A 9,059-nucleotide genomic window follows, 5' to 3' on the forward strand; every position below is an offset into this window, starting at 1 on the left:
AAAGAATAATTTGCATAGAGAATCAGCAGTCTGCTTTATGTTTTTCCTTCTTACACAATCACAAATAGAACTTCAGCACTGCATTATGCTAATATTGTACAAGTGCCAGGTGACTCCTCTTCAACATTTATATACCAGACAAGATTGCTACTCTCTGTCATTTGTAATGGTGATGTCTCTTCAACAGCATTGAGGAACTGACAAAATGTTTTATGATTCCAAGCGAAATGCTGCAAATCTGTATATTCTTGTGAAGTCATTCTCAGTTGTGTTCCTGTTTATTGAATTTCAGTTTTTATTCATGGAAGCAATGCTATGGGTGTACAAATAGTATGCCTAAAATATTTCCAAAAGAAAATAGTTAAACATCTACAAATTGTAATAGCAAAAGCATAAAAAATTATTAGGCAGCACACATCCTAAATGGATTTCTTTAAGACTTAAGATATCAATCTGAAGTGACTAAGTTATTTCATAAAAATATCTAACATTTTCTGACAATATGTTATTATATAGCATCCATGTTAAATTCTGAAATTCACAACAAATTAAAAGTTTTAAAATACAATAAATGAGTTGATCATCAGATAACACCTTCATACAGATAGGTTTGATGTAGTGAACTAACGTTTTCAGAGGGTAGAGATCTCTCTGACTTGATAAAATTCTCCATCTTGATAGATTTTGTGGCATTTACCTCTCTCTTTTGGCTTTAAAGTGAGAGTATTGGCAACCAGCTGCTAGTGAATATATTCTTAGATGATCTGAGAGGTATTCAAAGAATTTTCTAGTACTTTGGAATTAAAAAATATAACTTTGTGATCTGATAACTATGTGACTCTGAAAAAGCTAAAAATCTTTCTAAATTTGAATTTTCTTATTTGTAAAATGAATAGTGCAGCAATTAATTCATGAGATTTTGAAAGAAAACATCTTTAACAGCTATCTATTAGAAAGAAAAACTCTCAGATTGTATCTCCAACATAACCATCCCTAAGGTAGTTAAACTTCTAACTGGGAGCATTCTATTGGGGGAAATGTCTATTTACTAAGGAAAATATAAAAGAGCAAATGATAGAATAAATAAATATAGGTTAAATTTTTTAGCTAATCCAAAGCAACTGTTCAAACAATAAAAAGATACTATGTCCTCGCCCCGACTCCAAGTTTCCTTCATTTATTTGTCTTATAATGCTTTTCACATTTTTCATTAAAAAATTTAAAAAATTCTATTTCCATTTCAAAAGAAATCCAGACAGTTGTTTTAAAATGATACTATTTCCTCAGGACATTTAATTGTTTAGTATTTTAGCAAATTAAGGCAGGTAACATTTGGTATTAAAAAACACAATTAGGAAAGCATTGTTAAGATGATGGAAACCTTTCATTCTTTTCAAAATTATCTTAAGGCAGGAGAGCTTGAGCATGCTAGTATATCTATGTAAATCCTGCATTTCCCCTCTCAGTTTCATTCATTAATTTCAAACAGGTTTATTCACATATTAATAAATAAATAGGTCATCAAAATTAAGGGGGGGAGAATTCCTAGAATCAAGCAAAAATTCCTAGAATCATACAAATTATCAGAACCTTTAGAACAGTGCAAAGACTAAGAAAAAAGTTCTAGATATGAATACCTTCATTAAAAAATTAGCGATACCTCTGGACCCAGAGCTATGGCTCACACTTGTAATTCCAACTATCTGGGAAGCAGCACTTAGTAGGATTGCAGTTCAAAGACAGCCCAAGCTAAAGCTACCAAGATCTCATATCAATCATAAGATGTGTACAAGGTGGTACACGTCTGTAAAACCAGTTATATGGGAGGCTGCAGGTAGGAGAATTGTGCACTGAGACTAGTCCAGCCCTATATGAAAAATGGCTAAAGTAAAAAAGGATTAGGAGCATGACTCAAGCAGTAGGGTGCATTCCTAGCAAGCATGAGACCCTGAGTTCAAACCCCAATGTCCTCCCCAAAAGATTCAGATAGTTCCTCCCAAAAAATAAATAAATAATGCATCTAATGCACTTAGGAAAACGAATAGATACCAAACCTTAAAGTGGTAGATGGAATGAAATAATAAAGATCAGGACAGAAATTAATGAAATGGATAAAATAACAATATAAAGAATCAATAAAACAAAAACTGACACTTTGAAATAATAAGCAAGATTTTAAAACCATGGCCATATTTATATATTTTTATAAACAATATGTTAGTACAAACATCCTCCCTATTCATCTCTATCACCATTGTGAGAAAATGATTCTATTATTTAAGATGATTAGAATAAAGGTGTAACCCTATAAGATTTTCAACCATCTGAGATATGGTATATTTAATATTAATATTAATATTAATAATTGTGGAATGTTAACACTGATAAGCGTAAGAGAAACAGAAATATTGAGTCACTCTGGATTTAAAGATGTAAGAAAATGAGCAATAAGGGGAATATTTAAAATAAAAGGACAAGACTTAAATCATTTTAAGTTTAAAGTAGAAAACACTATTAAGGTAAGTTTGGAAAAGAAAAGTTTTTACCAAGAAACACATTGACTTTCACATAGTTTATTTTCATATTTTTTTCTTTTAAACTTGATTGATGAGTTGAACCAGATTGTTGTACTGGATTTTGTGAGGAAATATTTACAGAAGTGTTTTATTCGGTGTGAAGAACTTATTTAAGAATTATTTCATATTTACTTATATTTTATTCTTGAAATTTGCCAACAAAGTTGCAAATGCTTGAGTGGAGAGATGGTGGAGACTTTGAATATAAGCAGAATAAGCTGTCAGTTTTTATTTTAAAAGAATAAATTTATTATTGTTCAATAAAAATGACATGCTTGTAAAAAATAAAGAAAAAAAGAAATAAAATTGATAGCCAATGAACCAGAAGAAGACACAAATTAATGAAATTAGGGATGAGAAAGGGATATCACAACAAACACTGGTAATATTCAGAGGATCATTAAGGAATACCTCAAAAACTTGTATTCTAATAAACTGGAAAATCTGGAAGAAAAGGATAAATTTCTAGATGCATATGTTCTACTAAAATTGAAGCAAGAGGATATAATCCACTTAGCAGATCTATAATGAGATTGAAACAATAATAGTCTCCCAGTGATTGTGTAAGAAGGAAAAATACAAAGCAGGCTGCTGATTCTCTATGCAAATTATTCCTTGAGAATATTTTTTTCTTTTGAGAAAAAGTAAAATTTTTCACACATAAGTTAAGGTAGGACTTTGTGTAGGTTTTAGATCTAACTTTGAACAATTTGGTAATTTAAAAAAAAAGAATCCTACCAGTTCTTTAAGGAAGAATTGACACCAATGCTCCTTAAACTATTCCATAAAATAGAAAGAGAAAAAATGACACCATCCTCATTCTATGAATCTGGTACTACTCAGATACTCAAACTGGATGAGGATACAAGTAAAAAAGAAAGTTACAGAGAAATATCTTTGATGAATACACCTGCAAAGTTTCTTAATAAAATACTTGCAAATGGAAATCAACAACACATTTAAAGGACAATGTGCCACAATCAAGTTGGTTTCATTCCAGGGGGGCAAGAATGGCTCAACATAAACCAATAAATGTAATATATAGCTGATAAACAGAATAAAGAGCAAAATTCACATGATCATCCAATAGGTTCAGAAAATGCCATTGACAAAATCAATATTCATTCTTCATAAAAGCTCTGAAACAACTATGAATAAAAGGAACATTCCTCCACATAATAATGGCTATGTATATTAAACCAAAAACCATAGTCCACTGAGAAAACCTGAACCCATTTCCTCTAAACTCAAGAATGAGAAAACCATAACCACTCATTCTATTCTTATGTAATGCAGTGCTTGAATTTTTAGCAAAATAATAAGGCAAGAGAAAGAAACAAAAAGGATACAAATAAGAAGACAGTAAATGAAATTATGCCTGTTTGCAGATGGTAGAATATTTACTGAACTCTAAAGACTCCATTCAAAACTATTAAATTGGATAAACACTATAGGAAAGTATCACAATACGAAATTAACATGAAGAACAGTAGCTTCACTATGTGCCAGTAATGGGCAGGTTGAGAAAAATATCAGGGAACAATCCTTGATTGTTTCCCAAAAAATTAACTATCAAGGAATAAACCTAACAAAAGAAGTGAAAGACCTCTGCAATGAAAATTCTAAAACCTTGAAGAAAGAAACTGAAGAAAACACAGAAGTAAGAAGGACATTCCACATTCATTACTATACAATCACAAGTAATATACAGATTCAATGCAGCCCCCATAAAAATTCCAATGTTGTTTTTCACAGAATAGAAAAATCAGTCTTAAAACTTACAAAGAAACACAAAAAACCCCAAATAGCCAAAGCAATTCTGAGTAAAAACAGCAATGCTGAAGATGTCACAAGATCTGACTTCAAATTATACTACAAAGCCATAATAGCAACACCACCATGATACTGACAAAAAAACAACCAAATGAAATAGCATAGAAGACAGAGAACCCCACAGAGATACAGTAGTCTGATTTTCAAAAAAGGAACCTAAAACCTATGCGGGAGAAAAGATAGTCTCTTCAACAGTGTTGGAAAAGCTAGATATCCACATGTAGAAGCTTGAAGCTAGATTGGTATCTTTCGCCTTTTACAAGAATTAATTCAAGAAGGATCAAGTTTCTAGAAAGAACATGATTATAATAGTGGGTCTGTCCAAAGGTTTACAGGGAAGCAAGAGAGGAAAAGAGAATGATAATGAATGATATTGAAATATATTGCATCTTTATATGAAGATAGTATAACAAAACACATTGAAAGCTGCTTATTGAAAGCAAAGAAAGGCAACAGAGAATGAGTAAATACTAGACTGGGTTAAATTAGTTAAGCACAATATATACATGTGTGAAATATCAGCACAAAACCCCTTTGAATAATCAATGTACAATTTAAAAATGAAATTCAGAAAGGTAAAATAGAGCCTGTCTGGGAGAGGGCACCAATGAAAGTGGGAAGGATAGATGGAGAAAATAGAGGAACATAAATATAGTTGTTGTTCTTTGCATACACATTTGGACATTGAATGATGAAATTTATTTAAATTGTCATAAAGGGGGAGAAAAGATAAGAATTACTGGGGTGGGGGCAGAATTTAACTCAGGCACCTTGTAAACACCCATGTAAATGTCACAATGAAAAACCCTGGACAACTATTAAATGCTTGTAATTTTTTTTAAAAGATCCCTAAAACCTTGAAACTTAGGGAAAACACTTGGAGGTAGAAACACAGGTAATGCCTTTCTGAATATGATTCCATTTCCTCAGGAAATAAGAACAAGAATTGACAAATAAGATTGCATCAAATTAGAAAGCTTTTGCACAACACAGGAAAACTATTATAAGAATCAAGAGACTATGTTGAATAGGAGTGGAGATAGTGGGCATCCTTGTCTAGTTCCTGATTTTAGAGGGAATGGTTTCAGTTTTTCTCTATTAAGTATAATACTGGCTGTAGGTTTGTCATATATTGCTTTTATAATGTTGAGGTACATTCCTTCTATTCCTAGTTTTCTTAGAGCTTTTATCATGAAATGGTGTTGGATCTTATCAAAGACTTTTTCTGCATCTATTTAGATGATCAAGTGGTTTTTGTCTTGCTTCTGTTAATGTGGCTTATTACGTTTATTGATTTTCATATGTTGAACCACACCTGCATTCCTAGGATGAAGCCAACTTGGTTGTGGTGAGTGATCTTTTTGATGTGCTGTTGAATTCGGTTTGCCATTATTTTGTTAAGGATTTTTGCATCAATGTTCATTAAGGAGATTGGCCTATAGTTCTCCTTTTTGGAGGTGTCATTGCCTGGTTTTGGGATAAGTGTAATACTGGCTTCATAAAATGTGTTAGGCAGTTTTCCTTCCCTTTCTATTTTGTGGCACAGTTTAAGGAGGGTTGGTGTCAGTTCTTCTTTGAAGGTCTGATAGAATTCAGCAGAGAATCCATCAGTTCCTGGATTTTTCTTTTTGGGGAGACTCTTGATTGCTGTTTCAATTTCATTTTGTGTTATAGATCTATTCAGGTGATTAATATCCTCTTGGTTCAATTTTTGGATGATCGTATATATCTAGAAATCTGCCCATTTCTTTAAGATTTTTCTAATTTATTTGAATATAGGTTCTCAAAGTAGTCTCTGATGATTTCCTGGACTTCCATGGTATTTGTTGTTATCTCCCCTTTTGCATTCCTGATTCTACTAATTTGTTTTTTTTTCTCTCCTCATTTTAGTCAGGTTTGCCAGGGGTCTATCTTGTTTATTTTTTCAAAGAACCAACTTTTTGTTTCATTAATTCTTCTCCACTCCTATTCAACACAGTACTGGAATTCCTAGCCAGAGCAATTAGGCAAGAAGAAGGAATAAAAGGAATACAAATAGGTAAAGAACCTGTCAAAATATCCCTATTTGCAGATGACATGATCCTATACCTTAAAGACCCAAAAAACTCTACTCAGAAGCTCTTAGACACCATCAATAGCTACAGCAAGGTAACAGGATATAAAGTCAACATAGAAAAATCATTAACATTTCTATATACTAATAATGAACAAACTGAAAAAGGATATATGAAAATAATTCTATTTACAATAGCCTCAAAAAAAATCAAATACCTAGGTGTAAACCTAACAAAGATGTGAAAGACCTCTACAAGGAAAACTATAAACTTCTGAAGAAAGAGATTGAGGAAGTCTATAGAAAGTGGAGAGATCTCCCATGCTCATGGATTGGTAGAAACAACATAGTAAAAATGTCTATACTCCCAAAAGTAATCTACATGTTTAATGCAATTCCCATCAAAATTCCAATGACATTCATTAAAGAGGTTGAAAAATCTACCATTAAATTTATATGGAAACACAAGAGGCCATGAATAGCCAAGGCAATACTCAGTCAAAAGAACAATGCTGGAGGTATCACGATACCTGACTTTAAACTATATTACAAAGCAATAACGATAAAAACAGCATGGTACTGGCACAAAAACAGACATGAAGACCAGTGGAACAGAATAGAGGACCCAGATATGAAGCCACACAACTATAAGCAACTTGTCTTTGACAAAGGCGCTAAAAATATATGATGGAGAAATAGCAGCCTCTTCAACAAAAACTGCTGGGAAAACTGGTTAGCAATCTGCAAAAAACTGAAACTAGATCCATGTATATCACCCTATACCAATATTAACTCAAAATTGGTCAGGGATCTTAATATCAGACCACAAACTATAAAATTGATACAGGAAAGAGTAGGACCTACTCTGGAGTTAGTAGGTATAGGTAAGAACTTTCTCAATGGAACCACAACAGCACAGCAACTAAGAGATAGCATAGGTAAATGGGACCTCATAAAGCTAAAAAGCTTCTGTTCATCAAAAGAAATGGTCTCTAAACTGAAGAGAACACACACAGAGTGGGAGAAAATATTTGTCAGCTATACATCAGACCAAGGACTGATAACCAGAATATACAGGGAACTTAAAAAACTAAATTCTCCCAAAACTAATGAACCAATAAAGAAATGGGCACGTGAACTAAACAGAACTTTCTCAAAAGAAGAAATTCAAATGGCCAAAAAACACATGAAAAAATGCTCACCATCTCTAGCAATAAAGGAAATGCAAATTAAAACCACACTAAGATTCCACCTCACCCCTGTTAGAATAGCCATCATTAGGAACACCACCAACAACAGGTGTTGGTGAGGATGCGGGGAAAAAGGAACCCTTTTACACTGTTGGTGGGAATGTAAACTAGTACAACCACTCTGGAAAAAAATTTGAGGGTACTTAAAAAGCTAAACATTGATCTACCATTTGATCCAGCAATACCACTCTTGGGGATATACCCAAAAGATTGTGACACAGGTACCTCGAGAGGCACCTGCACACCCATGTTTATTGCAACACTATTCACAATAGCCAAGTTATGGAAACAGCCAAGATGCCCCACTACTGACGAATGGATCAAGAAAATGTGATATCTATACACAATGGGATTTTATGCAACCATGAAGAATAATGAAATGTTATCATTTGCTGGTAAATGGATGGAATTGGAGAACATCATTCTGAGTGAGGTTAGCCTGGCCCAAAAGACCAAAAATTGTATATCCTCCCTCATATGTGGACATTAGATCAAGGGCAAACACAAACAAGGGGATTGAACTTTGATCACAAAATAAAAGCGAGAGCCCACAAGAGAGATATGAGGATGGGTAAGACACCTAAAAAATTAGCCAGCCTTTGTTACCCTCAACGCAGAGAAACTAAAGCAGATACCTTAAAAGCAACTGAGGCCAATAGGAGAAGGGGACCAAGAACTAGAGAAAAGGTTAGATCAAAAAGAATTAACCTAGAAGGTAACACCCACGCACAGGAAATTAATGTGAGTCAACTCCCTGTATAGCTATCCTTATCTCAACTAGCAAAAACCCTTGTTCCTTCCTATTATTGCTTATGCTCTCTCTACAACAAAATTAGAAATAAGGGCAAAAAAGTTTCTGCCAGATATCGAGAGGGTGGGTGGGAGAGAAAGGGGGCGGGTGAGTGGTAAGGGAGGGGGTGGGGGCAGGGGGGAGTAATGACCCAAGCATTGTATGCACATATGAATAATAAAAAAATAAATTAATTAAAATAAGAATCAAGAGACAAACTACAGAAGAGAGGAACAATTTTGCCAGCTATTCATTGGATAAAGGATTAATATCCAAGAATTAAACATCAATACAACAAACAATCCAATTAATAAATAGGCAATTAAATTTAAGACAATTCCAAAAAGAAGAGCTATAAATGGCCAATGAATACATGAAGAAATGTTCAACACCTTTTTCCATAAAGGAAATGCAAATCAAAACTACACTGAGAGTCCATCTTAATCCATCAAAAAATCAACAACAAATATTGGTAAGGAAGTGAGCAGAAGTGAAGCCCTTATAGTGTTAGTGGTGATGTAAATTAGTATGAACAGTATGCAAATCAGTATGGAAGT

This window comes from Castor canadensis, chromosome 6, assembly GCF_047511655.1.
Source record: "Castor canadensis chromosome 6, mCasCan1.hap1v2, whole genome shotgun sequence".
NCBI classification, from domain to species: Eukaryota; Metazoa; Chordata; class Mammalia; order Rodentia; family Castoridae; genus Castor; species Castor canadensis.